General features: G+C 33.4%; 1 protein-coding gene across 1 annotated transcript in view; it reads left to right on the top strand.

Annotated features, from left to right (window-relative positions):
* LOC126778742 (fatty acyl-CoA reductase wat-like) overlaps window positions 1–23580 on the top strand; it is an 89152-nt gene that overhangs the window by 19873 nt on the left and 45699 nt on the right. The gene's annotated exons all lie outside the window — the stretch shown is intronic.

Below are 23580 nucleotides of genomic sequence, written 5' to 3'. Positions count from 1 at the left end.
GAGGTTAGGTGTAGGGATATGCAACGTGGTCCCGGTTATATGGGGATGGTCCGGGTGACGTGCCCCATTACAGCAGCGAAAAGGCTGTCCGAAGCTGGTCGCTTCCTGGTTGGGTGGAGCTCGGTCAAGGTGTGCGTGCTGGAGCAGCGCCCTTTGCGCTGCTTCAAATGCATGGGCCTTGGTCACACTAAGGCGCTCTGCCCATCTAAGGCGGAACGAGGGGGACTTTGTTACCGGTGTGGTGTCGAAGGCCACAAGACAGATACCTGCACCGGAAAGTTGTGCTGCGCTGTATGCACAGATGCCTTCCCTCCCATAAACATCTTACCCCCCCTACTGCGCTCGCCAACACGCCTGCCCAGCGCGGCGAGTATGGGCAAACCCCTCCATTAATGGCAGATGCGCCCAAAAAAAGGCCCCCAGTTACCGGCAACCCCGCTAGGCCCGACCAAGGTAGCGGTCGCGGTATCGGCAGGGCAGGGGGTGCTAAGAATCACCGGTTCACGGCAGGCTACCGTATAAAACGACTGAACATGGCAACGTATAATGGACGCTCGATGAGGCTGGACCATCACCTCGCCGAATTAGAAGTAGAGTTAAGTCATATAAACTGGCATATACTGGGGTTATCTGAAGTCCGAAGACAGGGGGAGGACACGATAACTCTAGAGTCCGGTAACTTACTCTACTTCCGCGAAGGTGATAACCTCTCCCAGGGTGGTGTTGGTTTTCTAGTCAAAAAGGATCTCATTAACAGCATTGTGGAAATCAGTAGTGTGTCGAACTGGGTAGCGTACCTTGTCCTAAAACTTTCCGACAGGTACTCCCTGAAGGTCGTACAGGTATATGCGCAAACTTCGACATACTCTGATGAGGTGTTCGAAGCGATGTACGAGGACATCGCAAAGGCCCTCAACGACACCTCGAAGGCCCACTACAATGTTGTTATGGGAGACTTTAATGCTAAAGTGGGAGTACAAGATAGCGGTGAATCGAAAGTCGGACCTTACGGCTTGGGCTGCAGAAATCACAGGGGGCAAATGCTGGTAAACTTTCTCGAAGCGCAGGGGCTTTTTTTGATGAATTCTTTCTTTCAAAAGAAGCCTCAGAGGAGGTGGACCTGGCGAAGCCCCGATAACGTGACAAGGAACGAGATAGACTTTATCATTTCGAATAAAAGGCACATATTTAGAGATGTTTCAGTGATCAACAGGTTTAATACCGGAAGTGATCACCGCTTGGTTCGAGGCACTCTAAATATCAACTTAAAAGCCGAAAGATCGAGAATGATGAGGTCTACTCTCCGACCTACCATGCTCCAAGCTGCTCAAGGCTCCGAAAAGTTCCAAATGGAACTTCAAAATCAATTCACCGCGCCCCATGCCCATCCCCCCTTTTCCCCGTCCCTCAGTCGCCTCTTACGACACCCACGGGATGAGATTGGGGGAGTACTATTCTAAGCCGGTACTCCACGGCAAATTATTACATTCATAGGGACATAAAATTTTGCCATCCTTTAAATCTTTCATAGCCATTTCTATTCCTTCTACAATGCTTGTTACATCAGGTTCTGTTAAGTATATCATGTTTTGAGGTAAGACCTCAGGTATACCCCCTACTTTTGTCGACACAACTTTTAATCCACATGACGCTGCTTCCACAATTGCCATACAATAAGCCTCAGTTAAAGAAGTGTTTAAAAAAATGTCACCTTTGACTAAAACATCCCTAACTTCCGAATTCCGAATGCTTAAGACTACCTAGCAATGTAACACAATGTTGAAAACCTTTTTGCTCTCTTACTTCTTGTAGTAACCACATTTTTGGACCATCACCTCCAACTATAAACCTGATATTAGGATATTTTGGACACAATGCAGCAATGACAGCAGCCATTAGATCCACACCTTTTCTATAAACTAATCTTGAAATTATAACAATGGTTATGACATTTGGGTCTCTTTGGCTTGGGTCTGGTGTAAAGGTATAGGCATCAACTGCATTAGGTATAACGGAGACTTTATGAGCTCTAACTTTCGCCCTTAAGACTGTATTTTCGATCGAGAACCGACAAGGAAATTAATTCACTTATATTAAAAGCATCCCTAGTTAACCATACTTTGGGGATAAAGTTTTTGTAAACACTGATATTTCTAACTTAATAAAAAATAAAGTTACCCAAAATTATCCATTTACTAATGTTGAATGAATCATCAAATTCATTAATTATTCATTCATTCAATACATTCTTGGATTTTTAAATATTCATAATTTTTTTTTATCTATTAACCATTTTTTAAGTTTAGACCTGAGTAACTTTAATGGTAACTCTTTTAAGCTTTTTGGTATATTATTAAATATTTTGATGCACATTATGTAGGAATTTTTTTGAAAGAGCACAGTGGCAACGTTGTATCAATAACCTAGTAGGATCTCTTAATCCAAGCTTGCTTCTTTCACCTGCTTTTTCGAATAAATGTGGATATTTTTTTACTAACATGACTACATCCATTATATACAATCCGGCTAGTGTTAAGATTTTGTTAACTTTAAAAATCGGTCTACATTAATCTAAAGGTTGAATTCCAAAAATTGCCTGTACACACTTTTTCTGACAGATAAAAACATTATTAAAATTAGTAGAATTGTCCCATAAAATTAAGCCATAATTTAATAAAGAAACAGCATATCCATAATATGCAGTGAGAGCAGCATTTTTGCCAACAGTACGTTGTAGTTTGCGAAGAGCATATACAAACTTATTTATTCTAGAAGTAAGATTACTTATATGCAGTTTCCAATCACAATGATGATCCAATTTTACACCAAGGAATTTTACATCATTGTTTTCCACAATAACCAATTTTTAGTTTTATTTTTTTGTTTTAAAATTTGAAAATTGGACAAATCGCGTTTTTGATATGTTGGCGCATAAATCATTTGATTCTACCCAAGACAACACTGATTCGACTATATTATATATATATTCACTATTCTAGTCATAGTCTACAGATTAAGAGTTTTTGAGTTTACCTATTATATTCACTAATTCCACATTTGATGTTGGATACAAGAATATGCTAGCACTAACGTCGTTTATTGCAAAAGAATGCTTTGGTTTATTATTTGCTAAATTTCTATTTTTTGTGATATCTATAAAGTGCTCATTAAATATTTTTTGCGATTTCCAATGCGTCATCAATTTTCTTGTTATTAAAGATAATGTCGGTAAATTCATACAAATATTTTTACAATATTTTTTATTTTTTGTTATGTCCCATGTCGCTTTACTTTTGTTATTTGCAGTTTGTATATATTTATTATTATCTTTAGTTTTTGAACAATTGATGCATGATTTTAGTATTTTAGAATAACTATCATATGTCTTTTTTAGACCTGCTGATTTTTATTTATAGGATAAGAATCTTAACTTTCTTTTATATATTCAAGAATTCCTAATATCCTTTGTTATCCATCTTAATTTTGCAACGTTAAAATTAATTTTTAATTTTTTGTAAGGGAAAGCAGAGAAAGTAAAACATGCTAAATATTTCATGGAAATTATTAAAAGCTAAGTTCAAATTATCATCTGCTTCAAAAACTTCCGACCAAGCCATACTTTGTAATGAATTTTTGAATATTTTCTTTACAATAATTGTTGCGTCTAAATATGTACCAGGAATTATTTTTTTGAATTGGATTGTTTAAAGATATTTGTATTATTTGGCATGTATCATGATCTGAAAGATTAGACTGTTTCGAGATTGTTTCAGCTTTGGTAATATTCGTTGCAATATTATCTATGCAAGATTTTTGTCGTGTTGGCTCATTTATGCTTAATCTAAGATTATATTCTAATAGAATGTTTTTAAATTCTTCTGTGATTTTATTGTTTTTTAATACATTAATGTTAAAATCACCTGCCAAAATTATAGATTTTTTATCTTGTTTGGTAAGCCTACTTAAAAATGAGTTAAGTTTATTAAAGAATATATTTATGTTTGAGTTAGGTGTTCTGTATAAGCAAATAATTTGATATTTCAGGAGAGGTATATCTACACCACAGCATTCAAATATTTTTTCTGTTGACATATCACGGCATAGTTGTATTAGTTTGCATTCTAAGTTTTTATTTAATAGTATACAGACTCCCCCACGCTTTTCCAGTTTTCTACAATAAGTTGATGCTATATTATAGTTACGTAGACTAATATTGTGTTCCTCACCTTCTTTAATAAACGTTTCAGTAAAACAAAGTGCATCGACATGAAAATAGCTATTTTATAATTCATTTAAATACAATTCAATCAAATCTAGTTTATTTAATAACCCGGCTATGTTTTGATGTAAATTACGTTTACGATAGCCGGAGGATTTGAGAAAAACCAAAGTTTCTACTAACACTTTAATTAATTACTAAATATTATATTTAACTTAATCCCAAGATACAATACTGCCCGATGCTGGATGCAGATATTGAATCATACTTAATATACAATATAACTTAATCCTATGAAACAATACTGATCGTTACTGGATCACATATTGAATAATACATATAATTATTCCATTCTAATATATAGTGCTGAACCTAGAACCTTATTTCATTTACTTACTATTTTATCACTTAATACAAATATTTTTCCAACTTCAATTCAAACCAAAAGTTCAGCCCGCGCACAAACTACACATTTGCGACTTTGACGTTAGTTTGACGTTTGTAGGAACACTCACCATAGACTAAAGTGTAGGTTTTTTCTAAGTTCATTGTAGAGTGAGCGATCGACTTACTCGTGTCAATTTGGCTACCACTTATCGTTTTATAAATTCGCTTACGCTGAGGCGCTAACCATTGTAGAAAGAGATTCGATATGAAACGAAAGTAACTTGGCCAGGCACGCTGCACTAAAAAATGAAATTCCTATTAACATAAATATTCTTAACCAAGATCATCTTACTAAACTATTTATTAAACCAAGTAAATTCAAAGATGGAGGAGCTGCTATATTGGAAGATATAAATAAAATCATCATATACTTATAGAAGGTATAAAAGTTATTATTACTATATTTAAAAATAAACTTCGTCTATTAATTCGTTCATAATTAATATTAGATAAACAAAATATACCAGATGAACACAATCCATGACCAATTATTAGAATATAAGAACCTATAAACCCGAGGTTGTTTATAATTGCTCATAGATAAAGTTTTATTAAAGAATTGTTGCAAGTCTGTCGACAAGTCTACTAAGTCATTAGAAGTAGAAGGTTTTAAAGTCATTTTATCATCTCCATCCGTCATAGCTAGCATATAGCATGTCCCAAATATTAATTATTTGCGACAATACAATTAAGACTTCAAATCAAAACTTTACAAAGTTATAAACTTGGCGTTCAAATTACATAAATACTTAACAATAGTATTTAGTACAAAATTATTATATTGTAGAGTCAGTCGAAAAGACCGGCAACAAAGGGGCACCGGGCTATAAAAGAACCCCTCTCGCCATGATGGGCCTATTTTGTTCCTGAAGATTGGAACTCTAATTTCACCCACCTAAGCTGTGTCGTAGTGGTATATTTCTCTGTTAATGTTAAACAGTCATTTTCCGTTACTAATTTAATTCCTTTGTTTCTTTATTTAACTTTTAATTTCCGTTATTTTAAAATCCACTTCTGGTTCCTATCCTTGTAATTCTTGACACGTATCGTGTTTTGCACCAGTGTTTGTTTTAATATGTCGAGTAGACCGCGGCGTCTTCGTTCTCGTAGCCGAACTCGCCGAAATTCTTGTGACAAGTCCAGTGATAGTGATAAACCCCGTTCACGAACAAGGTCACGGGCACCGGTGGTGCATAGGTCGCGTAAAAAGCGTTCTAAAACGGAAAAGCTACAACGCTCGTTAGACGTAATTTTTGCAAGATTAGACATGATTGAACAAAATGGCGGACGTACTGGTGTTAGAAATACGGAATCTGTTACTGCTCAACCTTCAGTTTCTGAAAGTGAATTAAATTGTGCTCAATTGAATGATACGAACGTGTGTGTAACTAATGGGAAAAAGAAAAGTTTACTAATTAATTGTTTACTATTGTCCTTATTGACAGTATATCATTTGATTTACTGTCAATGTTTGATTTACTGTCGATATTTATCGATGATAAATCGTTTTGAATTAATCGAACTGTTTTTTTTTTATTGATAATTCGTGCTTGCGTATGAGCGTGAGTATTATACATGCATATTTCAAGTTTCGTTCTTATAAATGCAAAATATACTGTCAGCAGAAAAAAAGTTGTTGTTTTAAAAACTACAACGTTAACGGTTAGCTACGTTTTATGTTATTTATGTAAGGATGTAATAAGGATTTCCGAACATATTTTTTAAATATGTCGTTATAAATTAATAAGTTATTTTTGAACGTCGTGTTCAAGTTATTTATCATTAATTAAAAATTAAATAGACATATTTAAGTTTTTTTTAAAGAATATGTAGGCGGACGAACATATGGTCCACCTGATGGTTAGTGGTCCCCACCGCCTAAAAACATTGGTATTGTACGAAATATTCACAATCCCTTACGTCACCAATGCGTCACCAATCTTAGGAACTATGTGACATCCCTTGTGTCTGTACACTATCTCACTCATTCGGTATTGTAGGCGGTAGAACATGCCATAAGTGGGTGATACCCACACTGGGTTTTAAACCACTAAGTGATCCACTGAATTCTAATAATAATGAGTTGTTTATATACGTATATATATATATATATATATATATATATATATATATATATATATATATATGTGTCGCGGATTCAAATGGATCGCCATTTAATGGCCGCAATTGTCGTCCAATAATTTATTAAATTTTTGGATTTATTAAATCAGTCAGTGCGCACGTCCGGCGCTGGCGCAGTCCTGAGAGCAAGAGACCAAGAGACCAAGGGGGTCGCTCGACAAAATGATTACACGCGCTACTGACATATTCCTTTATATTTTATATTTCCATCAGTCGGCTACATAATAAAATAGGCACCAGTCTTATATTTTTCACACTTGACGTCTGACAACCGACCAACCTACAAGACACATATCATCATCACATACATCACGTTGTGTGGTGTTGCTATTCTAATAAGTGACGTCGTATTCCCGCTTAAATTTATTATCTCTGATATATATATATATATATTATAATTGGAACCATTATCAATTGTTTACGCGTTTGTAATATTTAGAACACTTTACCTTTACGACGTTTGCGGTTATAACACATTTTATGTTGTAATTTATTTGTAAAATGTTTTACAGAACAAGTTCATTGTTAAGCGTGACTGTGTATCTGATTGTGGGTGGCAGTTATATCGATGGTGAGGTAGATTTAATCTTTTAATTATAAGTATGTATTATTGAGGAGTGATCAATTACGTTTATTATAAAAACAATAAAAAGTAAAAAAAAAAACAAATATTTTTTGAAATTTGTCATATTTACTCTTTGACGTAGACGCTCATTAAGAACGGACTTTACGCCAATCCTATCCGTAATACTTTTTTCTTCTTATCGTGTGAAGCTAAACAGATTAGCTAGTATTTTAATATAAGCGTTGCCTTATTCGCCTTTTTTTTAAGAGATCAGTCACCATTTGTGACTATGACGCTGTTAGTTATACAATACACTTATTTCCTTAATTGTAAACATTTGTTGGTTAATTTGTATAATATTTTCGCCTCATTGCTGTTAGAAAATGTCATAAAAGTTATACATTTATCAATAGTTAACGTAGTTTTTAAAGTAAATACGCAATTGAGTTTAATGCCAGTTGGTCCGCTATCTCATTGCCAGTTATTTCAATATGTGATGGTATCTACTGAAAAGACACAGATTTTGTGGTTTTATTTAATTTATCAATTTGATCTAGGATAGTGTAGGCTATTGAAATACCCCGATAACTGGTGGTCATTTAGTCAAATGCTGAAGAGCACTCTTGGAGTCTGTTAAAAATACGAAATTCAAATAGCGCAAAATGAGAATACCTTTTTCTGGTAAATTTTTTAACATTGTGTATGATATACCATCACAACCAGGAGCCGTGTCAGTAGCCTTAATAGCTAATAAAATCTCTTGCATAGAGATAGGAATTTTTAAACTGCTGTTGTGAATATCAAAATAGGGCTTGAGTGGCAAAACATAATCGGGGGTTAAGGATTTTAAAACATCGTGAGTCAGTTGTTCATCAATTCCATCGCGAACAAAGAAATTTGGTAACTCCTTTCTTTGTCGCACTTCCGAAAAATGGAATTCCTTACCAGCTCACGTCTTCCCCTCCTCTTACAACCCGGGTTCCTTCAAACGAGGCGTGAAGCGGCATCTTGCGGGCCGGCAAGGCGAAAGCGGCTAGTGCAGAACGTTTTTCCCGTCTGTACTGACCGTCGTCGCGTTTGGACTCTACTACCACTTACCATCAGGTGGAGTAGAGTCATTTGCCCTCACGGCGAATATAAAAAATAAAATAAAAAACAATATATGACTTTGTAGTTCTATAGCTTTTAATCCAACGCATACGTTGCCACAATTCAGTTGAGGAAGAAGTTTGATTCAATGACGAACAATATTTATGCCACGAAATAGAATCAGCTTTTCGAATTTTTGTAGTTGAGATATTTTTTTTTTTGTAGAACATCGAGATTACTTGCTGGTGGGTTTTTTTCTAAAGTTAGTAAGAGACAGTCGACGTTCTGCAACTAATTTTGATAATTTACTATTCCAATATGGTTTCGGGGTAAAATTACGTGTTGGATTTTGATTTATGTAACTATTTGGAATATACGTATCCGCTGCTTCATTTAAATATGATATAAAAAATACGTAAGCCTGTTGAGGATTTTTTGGTAATCTTAGGTCGGAGAATATGCGATCAAGATATTCCCGATAACATGGCCAGTTCGCTTTTTTAAAATTTCGTTTTTTAAGAGGTTAATATGGGGTTAATAACAGTTGTCATTTTGATAATAAGGTGATCACTTCCTGATGTCTCATTAGTCACTTTCCAATGAAATTTCTCAAACACGTTAGATAATACTATTGATATATCCGGAGAAGACTCTCGTAGAATGCCGTTAACCAGTCTAACACGAGTTGGCGATGAATCGTTTAATGTTGCAAAATTACTATCTAATATAGATTTGTATATTTGAATACCTCGTTGATCAACCCTATTAGACCAATTTTGAACTCCCAGAATTAGTGTGTTTTTATCAACTAAAGAAAATAAATGGTCCCAATCACTCTGACTAGTTCTTACGGAGGAAGGACAGTATACTACAATTATATTATTAATATGTGAACAATTATACATTTTTACAAAAATTATTTCAATGCCTAAATTAGGTCTAGAATTTAAATGTATCATTTGAGCTTTAACAGAACGATGAGTAAGAACTGCAACGCCTTCTCTTGTCTATCCACTCGATAATTGATATATTTATTAATTGTAAGGTTCGTTTCTGAGTCTAGCGACGTTTCACATACAGCAGCAATATGAATTTTCTCTTATGCTAAAAACTGACGGAATGCACCTAGCTGCCCTTTTATACTCTGAGCGATATTTCTAAAGCCTTTTTATACGTACAATTAAATTCAGTCATGATTTCACGTATTTTTCTTTCTTTTCTGAATATAGGGTAATCCCTGCTCAATGGTAGATGAGATCCTAAACAATTAACACATTTAAGATTTATTAACTCACAGTTAGCATGATTAGATCCAAACTTAGGACATATCATATAAGCATATATATATATATATATATATATATATATATATATATATATATAAATATATATGGGGGTAAAGATGAATCTTTAATCCTAATCGAACTGCTTCACTCGTTAACCAGTCCGATTCGCCATTTCTCCGCATCAATCGTTTTACAGATAGTAAATCTCTGTCACTAGTAATATTTTCTTTGATATATTCTTCGCTTAACTCAATTTCTACATTCTTTATGAAACCATATAATATTCCTACTTCATATCTATTGTGCATTCTCCATCCTATTTCTATTAAGTTATTACATGACATTAATTTTTTTGCACTGTCTTCTTCAAATTGAATTAAAATTTCATACGGGCTTACATATTTTATTCGAGATATGTTTAATATATTTTCTTTCTTTAGTAGTTTTGCTAATTAAAATTGTTTAGGCATTATGTCTTTCGCATACACACGAATTTCTATTAAATCTTCTTCAAAGACAACTACAAAAAACCACGACTGCACTACTAAGAAGTATCGTGCGAACTGTTATTAGCCTATTTTAATATAAGTTAATATAAGGGGGTAATTTGTTTATAGAAATGAGCATCAACGTTTAAATTCTTATTTTGTGAATACTTTTAGTGATGTTCAGATACAAATACTGTGTCGTGTGTGATAGTGTTGGTTTATTATAAATTATCGGTGACAATTCAAATAAAGCTTGCGAATAGATTTATTCGGTTCATTTAATTAGTGAATGCACAAATAGAAAACGAATAAAACTGATATATAACGAAATCCGTTTTTGTTTTTGCTTATAACTACTATATAAAATGTCTTTAATTAATAAATGTCATCAAATGCATTTCAGTTTGACCATAAATGACTGATTATTTTAATTTCTTGAAATCAATTCCTTTAACCGTTGCTAGGACTTTATGCTGGTAGACTGGGATATTGGATCGAATCGATCACGATTAATCTATTGTCAAATAACTCGTTGAGCCAGTGTAATAACAGACACAGTGGTGACATATTGGATCCCGTGATGAGCTTAAATCTTAATACCGAAATGATAATAGTCGAGATGGGTCAGTGGTCATATGATCTTTATACAATATCCTTATTAGTTAGCTAGCTTCATTATTAAAAATATGCTGCCAATGTTTTGGCCTAGTGGTTAGAACGCGTGAATCTTAACCGATAATCGTGGGATCAAACCCGGGCAAGCACTCCTAACTTCTCATGTGCTTATTTTGTGTTTATAATTCATATTGTGCTTGACGGTGAGGAAAAACATTCAAATTTCACTGAAATTCTGCTACATACGTATTGTACCAAACCGCATTTCTTGTGGATATTTTTAATCATTATTCATTAATTACAGCTGACTCAGAAAGGAACGTTTATGGATATTTAAGAAATAAACAAATTCTCGGATTAAAACAAAAGAATTTCAGAAATTATCTCCTTTTGAGGACAATTAATGAAGCGATATATATAGCATTAGAAGAGACGAAGATAGTAGACGCGATTAATCTAGCTAGAACTAGTTTAAAAGAGCAGGAATACGAGCAGAATATAGGAGATTATAGTGACCCACAGACGTGTGAAAGAACTTGCTCAGAAGTATGTTTTTATGGGCCTGGTTATTAGAATGAAAAAGGAAAATATTATACAGCCTAAAAATACATTTTAATTAAATTCTTGAATCGCTGCACTAACAGTTGCCCCGGAGTTAGTCTATATTGTTGTTAACATTATATAAATTGTCATAAAATAAATTATTGAGTAAAACTTTTAAAATAAAATATTTTGAAATACTTTCTTTTGTATTAGATTGTTCTTTTTTTCAAATTTAAGTACCTATTTTATTTATAATCAAAATAATCAATAGTCTCCCTAAATACAGGCTAAATAACCTAAAATGATTAATCATATAATATAAACATAATGTAAATATTTAATGTATAAAATATGTCTATCTAGAGAGTCGGTGCTGGGGAAATTAAACATTAAACCAACTTTCACAGACTATCTATAAATATGAAAAAGTGACTGCATCGTATAGTCGAGTGTCCGTAAATCTTCAGCTAAATAATATGTTCGTTAGAAGTGGTTTAAAAAGTTGCAATAAGCACACACATACTTGTGATTTTATTTTTAAAATTGGAATCATTGTAATTTAATCTTAGAACCGAATGGGAATAGTTTCCTAAATGATTTTCTATTCGAGATTATTATTTCATTTTAATTAAATTAAATTTAACAAGGATCACACGTGTATCACAAATGTACTCGCTTCGGCGGTACATATACTAAAACGTGTATCACAAATCTTCGTAAGGAGAACCGCGGACGTTGTAGAAATGATCACAAACCTGAATAAGAAACATACTGTTATATGTATATTGATAGGTACCTAGTAAATTAACAATTTATCTCTTTCTATCATTATTCTTTTGATATTCGAATGAAGAAGACAACATTGTTAATGTAATTACCAGCTGAGCAACATTTATAAGTAAGACCGTAAATATTCGTATTAAAGTAACGATGTACTACTAGAGCTTTAATAATAAATTTGGTTTTATTGTTTTTTTTTAGAATATATTTCTTGGTAATTTTTTAGTTAAACTAACAACCAAATTCAGTTAAAAAAATATATCTATTACAATTAGTTTTTGTCTAGCGGAGACAGTTAGTTGCCTAGAATTGGTACATATATCATTTTTTTTATAGAATAGGATGGCTGACGAGCATATGAACCACCTGATGGTAAGTGGTCACCATCACCCATAGACATTGTAAGAAATGTTAACCATCGCTTACATCACCAATGCGCCACCAACCTTGCGAACTAAGATGTTATGTCCCTTGTGCCTGTTATTTATATTATATTACACTGGCTCAATCACCCTTGAAACCGGAACACAACAATTCCAAGCACTGCTGTTTTGCGGTAGAATATCTGATGAGTGGGTGGTACCTACCCAGACGAGCTTGTACAAAGCTCTACCACCAGTATATATATTTCTTAATTGTTTCGAATTATCAAGTATTTTACATATGTACTGATGATGTGCCTTTTCAAACAAAATAAACTGTTTTCTTTACCTGAAACTGTTCATTGAACAGCGTTCCATTATGAAATGAATATATGAAATGAAATGCCTGGAATGATTCATTAATCGTATATAAAAAAAATGCACGTGACAGAATTGAAACTTAGAATATATATAATCTCTCACTTTCGACGTCATATCTTTCTTCTCTCTCATGTAACTATGTTCCTAAGAATTTTCACTTCAAAATGATATGACTTTTGCAAGTATTCTATGAGATGAGATGATGAAAAAGTTACTTAATCGAATGAACTATGCTATATGATATTGAAAAAAATGAGGTTGATTTCTTTTTCTATTTATTTCATTCTCTAGTTACCTGACAGCCGCTGTCAACCTTCGCAAGTAAGGTGCGTTGGTGGTGCCTTCTCGAACACGGGATGGAGTGGCGGGTCATGAGGTAGATGCAACATGTGGTAGTCTGAGTATTACCACATCTTGCATCTACCTCATCCTCCATCTTTGGGATGCTGACTAACGACGGCAGTTAACGCTGCAAAAGTACGTATTTTGTAAAATCAATCTGCAAATAGGCAACGAAGTTCCCACTGCATAGATTTGTAATAGTGTTTACAATAGAAATAAATAAAAATCATATGTAATAGCCGTGGACTTGCCATGTAAACGGTACGTAATAGTATCCTTACTTTTTTCTTTTACCCACCTACGACAATGTTAAATTATAACAAACTAGATTAAGAAATTACTAATACCCACTTGTTCCATAATTTTTGTATCTACTTATATTAATAACGTGTATTTCTCATATTAAGTGAATTGTATTCTTTTTTGAGAAATAAATGTCTTAAACCATAATATTAGGTTACATCATCAATGCGCAATCGACCTTGGGTGCTATGATGTTATGTCTTGTGCCTGTAATTATTAATAATAATAATTTTATTTAAAAACCATCATATCAGATCAGAAAAAAAATGTGAACGATAATTACTGCTATTGTGTACAATAACACTGGTTACCTCACCCTTTAAGCCGGAACACAACAATATTAAGTATTGATGTTTGGCGGTAGAATATATGGTATATGTTTGTCTGTTAATCCTTAATTCTTATGGGTGTTTTTTATTGCGCCCTGGCGCGTAATCTTTAATACGCTACTGAAATATTGAACCGCTGTGGTTACTAAGCAACATATATTTTCCAATGTAATCATTAATATAATATTTCCAAATAAAATTAAAATTCACGGTATTTTTTTAATAAAAAAGGCAATACTGTATATATATAAATGACAGAAGAGCACGGAGTAAGTTTTCGTTGATGTTTGTACTGTATAATAATAATAATATCCTGGGGCATTATTCACATACGGCCATCTGATCTCAAACTAGCAGAGCTTGTACTATCGAAACCAGACAACCCACGCCAACCGGCCCGTCGAATATATAGATTCTAGTATATATAGATATAACTGTATATGATTGTTCCATGACATTTTTTGGCTGTTAAAAATACTAACTTTTAAGAGTTTCTTGCCGGTTCTTCTCGGTGAAAATTACGTTCTGAACCGGTGGTAGTTTTATATTAAAATTGTTTAATGACGATTCAAACGTGCTTCTCGAGCTTCTTGAATAAAGTATATTTTGATTTTGACCTTGACGAAGCAACAAAAAAGAGCCTTAAGAGATTAGTTATCTTTAGGTCTTTATATTGTAAGGTTCACTCATTCATACTCACATACTGGTGACTGTGAACTCATTTACGAAGTTCGTTTTCATAGAGACTTAAATGTGATAAAAGTATGAGGAAACTAGTTGTGCCCGCGGTTTCTCCCGCGTATTACGTAAAGAAATCACTAAAAGCAGACTAATAATATTTTAGTATAGGTACACAACATTTTTAGTTTTATTTTCGAAGGATATTAATATTTATTGGTTATTACCCGGATCTAGAAAGGACAACATAAGGTTGGCCTTGAAGAAACAGCATTCCCTTGAATCTATTCCGACATATTTGAATGTCCCTTCAATTTTCACAGAAAATTGTGTCTATTTAAACTGAGTATATTAAAACTGAAATTTAAATTTGTATATTTAAACAAGTTACTTAACCAGCTGTTGAAATATTTCAAAACTATAAAAGTACTAAAAACTGTCTATAATTTTACCTCGGTATATTTCGTAAGGATTAATGCTAGGTTTATTAAACTGACATCGCAAATAATGTATTATTTTTAAACAATCCTGATTACTATAGAAAAGGTAAGTTAACCTTAAAAGATAGACGTATGCTATCGCAGTTTTTTTTTAGAACAACTTCATTTAATTTTTTTCTTTCAAGAGTGTAACTGTTTACGCAGCGCACGCAACGCAAGCTCTTAAAGTGTATACATTTTCTTGTTTTTGCAACATTTTTAATTGTGCTCCACTCCTATTGGTCGTAGCGTGATGTATGTAGATTTATTTTATTTTCCTATCTTCTTTGCCAGCTAGGTTTTCTAAATGATTTGTTTTGATGGTTGTTTTGTGTTGAGAATGTCATTCTTGCTCCGTTACATTTAGCAGCTGTCCATGCGGCACAGTAAATTATTGTCTGTAGAATGATAAAATCAGTATCAGTGTTTACAAATTTTGTCAGTATCATCGTATGTATTTCATTATTAATGAAAACTTTTTAGAAGTCATTTGTTTAGGAATGTATGGTCTGCTAGTTGGTTCAGTATCACGAAAATGTTCTAGAGCATGTACGAATGTGTTCTCTATTTCAGTGTTTACTTCTAAGGTAGTATTAAGCATTGATTGCGTGTTGTTGAGGTGCTCCATATCATGATCGTGGGTGATACTTTCTATGTTTTGTTCATCAATAGGGGTTGATATAACGGAATCAGTGCATGTAACTGTAGTGTTTTGCATTTTCTTAGCTTGTGAGTTTGTTTTTGAATTAGAATTGAATGCATCGTAGTGTGTCATATCACTTTGTTCTGTTGTTTGTAAATGTTCATTATCTGTGTCTTCCGTTAGTGTATGAAATACATTATAGTATTTCATCTGCTACTTGTTGTTTAATCAGTGTTAATCTATCTTGTTTAATATATTTATTATTTATTATTGCCCTTCGTTGATCCGCTAATCTTTGCTCTGTAATGTGTGTAAACTCTGGGTATAAGTTTATAAACTCTTCATACAAACGTTTTCTATAAGCGGTCTTATTAGTCTCTAATTGTGTCATTTTGAAATAAATACTAATAATTGCTTCATTGCATTCATTTGTCCATTTCATACGTTTTCCTGTTAGTGTGTTAAGGGATGTTTTAAGATTTGTAGCGTTTTGTTGTAACTGAGTTTGGATTACTTGCAATTCTGATCTAACTTCATCGTAAATCTGATCAATGGTTTCTTGTGATAATAATTTCTTTTGTATAATATAATATAATATAATAGCTCTACGTCAGTCAGCAATTCTCTGTCTGCTTACTTCCATATGTGGATATTTATCTATAAATTTTATATGTAATGAAGAAAGATATGAATTTGTGTCTGATTCTAAATTTGTAAGATATAGGTAGGTACGTAGGATGAACTTATTCATTTCCATACTCCACTTTTTACGTTTTTTTACACCACTGGCGGTGGGCACAGGTTCACTGACAAAATTTGTCTCCTGTGCAACATCTGCCAGTTGAGCACCGGTTAGTGATGAATTTGGTGAAGATGCATACAAAATTGGTGATGAAGAGGGTATTAATGGGAATAAAGATTTGGAGGATGAATTAGAAGTCTGCGTGGACTCTTCTTCTAACGATGGCACGTTAGCCTGTATATATTTTTTTGTTTTGGACCTAGTTATCATATTATTTCCACAAGTAGCTAGGGACATAAAAGTCAATCACAGCAGAGCCCTGCATTCACTGTGATAAGGGTAAATTAAATTAGAGGTCCCCTTGTCTCTAAAGTTCGCATACTAACGACTAAGCACCCCCTTAGTCATGGAGCCCTCGGCGTACGCTGTTCCACCTTGGCTTGGGTTGTATCTCTCTTGGTCTGTCTTCTCATCTTAGGCCAATCCAACATGAGTAGCTCTATTGGCATAGCCCTAAGAATCATTGAAGCGCAAAAGCCCCACCACGTCGGCAACGTAAAGATACGTCGGTGGGGATATTATTATTACATAACATCTCAGTTCCTAAGCTTAGTGACACATTAAAATTGTAAGGATTGATTAATATCTCTTACAGCAGGCAATGTCCATGGGCGTTGGTGATGTTTCACCATCAGCTGATCCATTTACGTGCCTACCATTTTTTGTTTACGTTGTACTATTTGCCTTTACTAAATAAACGTTTCTTGTTTCTCAATTATTCAGGTAACGACAGTTCACAAGGCGAATATTATGAAGCTCTCTGATGGCCTGTTCCTAGAAACCTCGCGTTGGCTCGCACAGGAGTATCCAGAGATTGAACACAACGACATGATTATCGACAACTGTTGTATGCAACTTGTTGCTAGGTAAGATTATAAAATAATATATAATACATGTAGCATACAGAAGTGAAACTGATTTTATAAAAACCTCGAATTGGTCTTTTTAAATATTGATATAAATAACTCACTAAATTACTTCGAACACATTCAACAAATCACAAGTCGCGCCAATGATGAATAATTTACCTCACTCTTTTGTCCCCAAACAAAATGGCGGTTTTAAATTAGCGTGCGTTTTTTTAGCGCTGTTGTAGAGATCAACTATTCTTATAACATATATATACATACATATCAGCAGTGAATCTTAACTGAAGGCTGTGGGCTTAATCCGAGCTCCGCTGGGCTTTATCTCCTGCTCATCTGTGAAGGAAAACCTACATGACTCTGATGATATTCCGCCTTCCTATTCTATAAAAAAAAATCCTAGCACCAAGAAGAGGTGTAGCCACTAAACCACATTAGAGCAGCATTTGACATTAACTAACTTTATATTTTTTGTTCTTTTGAATCTTTCCAGGCACAGCGATAGCTGGCAAGAATGTCGCGAACCCAATAGCTATGATTAACGCTTCCATCGATATGCTAGAACACCTCGGTCACCACTTCCATGCTGACCTGATAAGACGAGCTGTTAATAAGACAATCAACGTTGACAAGGTCCTCACCTCGGACGTGGGTGGTACAGCCTCATCGACGGAAGTGGTCAACAACATTATGGGTAATATTGGACGTTGCTAAATATTTAATTGGTAATTATCATGATAATTTATAATACATTTGGATTTTAAGTTTTATAAGGAAACGCCCAACGGCTTAACTCTTCGTTCAATGCATAAATCAAATTGGATTATATTCAATAAATTTTATATATAAAAAGTAAATGTTCTATGATTTCTGAACTGTTATATATAAAAATAATTATATACTAAAAAGAATTTATTATCATGATAATTATTATTATTTAATTGGCTGCCCCTGTTTTCTAAATACCCCGTAACTAGTATCTAGTATCTATCGCAGAAATCAGTTATTATTGATAAAAATAAATTGAGAAGGAACTAATTGTTACATTTCTTTTTAAAATTTTAATTTATAAATGTAAATTTGATTTCAAAGAATGGATTTATAAAAAATAAACAATATGTCAATTATGATTTTAAAAATGGAACCAATTTAATGTAAAAACAGATGCACAATTAATTTTAATAACAGTTTCCTGATGATTAAGTAATTTATATAAAACCTTATTTGTTTACAAATAAATGGTATTATCTGTAGTAATTATTTGTTGTTGCCAGTACATCGTTGCTATTTTAATTTATCTGTAGTTGTATAATATATAAGGTATATTCAGATATGAGTGACATTCGCTAATACCATAGCGATTGTTTAAGTGATATTTCGCTAAATATTGTATTTACAACTAACTCAAATTTACAACTATGGGACGTTTATGAGAGAGACTCAAGGTCGATTTTGACCCCATAGGCTATTGTGTTCAAGGCCTAGCACTAATTTGCCTAGCTATTCAGGGAAACCTGGATTAAAATTACATAAAGAATTGGCAAATGGTCATTTTAGTGAGTCCAACTACAAACTTATGGGATATATATAACATTTTGGATCACATAATTGAAAAAAAAAACATTTGTCAACACTGGCAATTAAATGTGAATACAGATAAGTGTATTTATTTTTATGATGTAATTATTGTTGCCAGTATCAAATGATTACATATATGAACGCAATCATATTGATTAGTGATATGTTAACCGCTTACATCTGAATCGTATCCGAGCGGCTGTCGATTAACATCGCTTATCTGAACCTACCTTTATATTGACATATTTACACTTCACGAAGACTTTAATTTTTGCTAAATCATATTGAAAAATGGTCTTACAAGTGTAAATAAATGAATTTATAGTATTATTTTAAATTTCAACCAAATAACTAGTTTTTTTTTTAATCTGTAATAATGTTATAGTCGCCAACTGTAGTCTGTCCGATTAGTATTTATTATCTGTCATTGTTGATAGTTTTCGTTATTTAACCATAGATTATATAAAAGCTTTTTAAAGTCGACAAGTAATTGCAGTAGAATTGAAATTGAGATTTAGTTTTTTTTTACTAAATTGTATATTTAATGAATCGGACTCTTTCTAGCGCCGTTTAAATCATTAATGTACTTCATTATACAATATGTATTAAAATTAGACGAATTTTGTATATATTATCTGTAATTTTAAGTGTGATTTTTTTTTCTGTGCAAAAATATATCGTAACCAAGTTACCCGAGTATTCTGTTTAATATTTATTTTAGTTTGTAAACAAATAAATACGAAAAATTTAGACGGTCGTTTTATTATTGTTGTCGTATTTTCGTATTATTTCAATAGATTTTTATATAAATTCGATAAGTGTGTATTTGCCATAATTAAGTAAAACATTGGGCGTCTTTCGTGGACTATTGCGTCGCTATCGCTAAGCTTAGAGTATATAATTGCACGCGTTCTTTTTACAAGCTTTTTTTTAATTTCACTTGTTAATATGTGTGGCTCATGCCTAACTAAATTTTAAGCTAGTTCCAGACAAGCGATTGGACGTAACCTTCCAAACACTTTTGTTACTTTTAATATCTTTTACATATATATTTAAAAATCTTTTGAAATAAACGAAAAGCTATAAGCGAGTTATAACCGCTTCTGTAGTTATAATTTTTTTTTGTTCTTGTTACAATTGTTTTTAATTGTATAAGATTTGATAAAATAGTCGATTGTAAATAAATATAATAAATAGTGTGATGGTAAGTGTTCACCTCTTAAGTTATATTGGCAATATTGGTAGCACCAAATGACTGCCTCGTTGATACAGTGGCTAGATATGCCGCAGACCCAGGTTAAGCTGATAAAAAGTTACTGGACTTTATGTCAAAAAATCTCAGTAGCAGCCCGGAGTCTAGAAGTTGGAATTGTGTACACTCCCGTGCCTCGTAAAGCACGTAAAGCCGTTGGATCTGCGCCTGAACTCTTTCCGGTCGTGTCGGATTGTCGTCCCATCGGATTATGAGAGTGAGAGAATAGAGAGTGCACCTGTGTTTGTGCACACACTTGTGTCCTATAATAAGTTTCGCTCAGTTGGCTAATCTCTCTTAAGATCAATAAGAAAGTGTATTATGTGTTCCAGGAGCCGTTTAGTAAAGGACCGTTTGAAACTGCGATATACGGCAGTGTAGCGTCAGAAGAACAATGATAAAAAATTATATATTTTTTTGAAACTTGTATTTGCTATTCGTTGATGTTCATACAGGACTTTATAACCTCTATTACTCTTCTAAATAGGGTCAGTATTTTTTTGTGGGATTGGTATGCGTTTTTAGAACAGGATCCTAAATAACGCTTAAAAATTTTCAACTGGAATTAAAAAAAGTCCTATGTCAACCACATGAAATTAAATAAAATTTTTACTAGATTAAGACTTAGCAGCTTTGTGCAAACCCGTATGGGTAGGTGCCAAGTAGCAATAATTATTGTTATTGTGTTACAAGTTCAAGTATGAGTGAGCCAGTGTAACTACGTACACAAGGGACATAACATCTTAGTTACCAACGCGGCGCATTTGCGACTTAAAGAAAGGTTATTGTTTCTTACAGTGCCAATATCTATATGGCGGTGGTGACCACTTACCATCAGGTGGCAATTATACCTACCTACTTCAAACACACTTGCTTACAAGTAATTCTGTTAAATAATGCAATGGCTTTTTCGATGCAAAGCTACACCTTTTTGGCCCTTTCATGTATTTAGTTTTGATGTGTGAAGAGTTCGAGCGTTAGATGACGTCAGCGTAAGTTTTCGAGCGTCAGATGACGTCAGTGTAAGATGTGTGATGTGCGTGAGATCGGTACACAAGGTCGCGTGTTTACACATAAATTTTCGTGTACCTTGTCACTCCTACCATTTTTTTTATTTCTGTAGATAAAGTAAACCCCAGCTTATTAAGATCAAATTAAACACGATTTTCCCCAATTTAAAGATGGTGACATAAATTCTTAAGTTAAACTAGTAATAGTTTTAATTAAAGTACTTTTTTTCTATTTCCAACCAACATTATACCCGTCGCTAAAGAAAGGAAAGCTATCGTATTATAAGCTATAAATTTTGAATTTTTAAAAAAATTTATCTGTTTTTGTTAAATGTATGGAAAATATTTAAATTATTTTAATTTACTTTAGTTTTAATGAAAGTTGGTGGTTAATATACCATATATTAACAACTTCTTAGAAAATTAATATAAATATATATAGACAATTGGTTTCCATAGTACAATCTCTGTTTATTTTGGGATCAGATGGCCGTGTGTGAAAATTGTCCCAGGATTTTATTATTATTATTATTATATAAATTTTTATAGAGCTATTCTGGTTGGAGAAATTCGTAACTCACCGCAGAATATCGTGAAATGTCAGGTATACGACATCCTGTTATAATAATAATAAATTAAGTTATCCCTGTTAAAAGGGAAATATAAAAAATAGATTTAAAAAAAATTATAACATTTAATTAAGCGTGTCCTACACGAGTGACGTACGTAGTGTCTTTTAAAAGAATAGTGTAGCTCTGTATTCGATTATTATATAATTACGTATTTGTAGTCGTTCTTATGTAATAGTGTTTTATTATATTATGTATTAAATGTTTATCATTCATGTTGTTTTATTTATTTTTATATTATTTATTATATTGGGTTGGTGAAATACACATGTGGCAGAATTTCAGTGAAATTAGACACATGCAGGTTTCCTCACGATGTTTTCCTTCACCGTCAAGTGCGAGATGAATTATAAACACAAATTAAGCATAAGAAAATCAGTGGTGTTTGCCTGGGTTCCAACCCTTGATCATCGGTTAAGATTCTAACCACTGGGCCATCTCGGCGACAAATGTTGACACATTCCTAACAAATTGTTTTTGTCTTACATTACTTTATATTTAACGATCATATATTTTACGATCCAGTGGACATACTTGTGGCAAATTACAATTGAAATCTTTATCAATTAATAAGATTTATTCGCTTATTTGGTTTTGCAAAATCGAGACGAAATACTGAGGATGCCATAAAAACAGTTCGACAGAGTTTACACATGACCATGTATCGCAAAGTACCAATTTAAAATAATACAAATAAGTACTGACAACAAAAAATATATAAACTTAATGACAGCCGACGTCAGTTTAAATAACCCGTACAACTACAATGGGAGTACTATATAATGTACTATTCTCAACACCGACTGCTTCCATAAGGCGTAACTTCTGTTCTCCATGTCTTCTTTTACGATATATTTTAGAACTCCGTAACACCAAACTAAAACGAATTCCTTCATGTCTACTGATGAAATATCACAATTGTATATTACTTTGTCAGTTTCCGATAACTTGTTGTGTAGACTCAGAGTGTTCGCGTCGTGGAAATTCCATTCATTGTTTGTGAAATACGCTAACGCCGACGAAAGGGATCGCACCAAATTGTGTACCTTAAATAACCTGAAAATTAAAAAAAAAAACACATTATCTAAAATCGTTCTCCTAATTGGTATGACGCAATCGCTCCCTTTTTGGTCTAGTGGTTAGCTTTTAAGATTCCAAAAGTATTTCTTGGGTTTTTCTGTCGAGAACTTCGCTTCACTTCTAATAGTTTGGAGTTAGCAGTGTGTACACTCCTGTATATAAATTTTGCTCTGCGTCTGAATGATTTAAGTTCGGATTTGCCGTCCCATCGGCTTATCACTCATAAGCCGATGGCACTTTGCGTACACATGCCTTTACTTTAATATGTTCTGCTAAGTTGGCTAGTCCCACAAAATGTCCGTGTGGCCCAAATCATTCAAGAAACCATCAACAAGATAGCGTCGAGCGTTTTTCTTTACATAAAGCAGAATTTCATTGTTTATAGTACGGCACTCTTACAAAAGTAATAGTAATACCTTGCTTTTTGTCCAACCAACAAACAGCATCCATCAATTATAGTAGCAGGAATGTAATGTAAAATCAATGTTAATATTAAGTACAGAAACTTGTATGGGGTAACTTTCTCACTCGAGAACCTTTCTGCCCCAGCGACCGTCGGTTCTGCGAGCAATGTGCCCCGCCCACTGCCACTTCAATTTAGCAATTCTTCGGGCTATGTCGGTTACTTTGGTTCGCCTGCGGATTTCATCATTTCTGATTCGATCTCGCAGA

Source organism: Nymphalis io, chromosome 27 (genome assembly GCF_905147045.1).
Source record: "Nymphalis io chromosome 27, ilAglIoxx1.1, whole genome shotgun sequence".
Taxonomy (NCBI): domain Eukaryota; kingdom Metazoa; phylum Arthropoda; class Insecta; order Lepidoptera; family Nymphalidae; genus Nymphalis; species Nymphalis io.
This window is presented reverse-complemented; position numbering and strand designations above follow the sequence as displayed.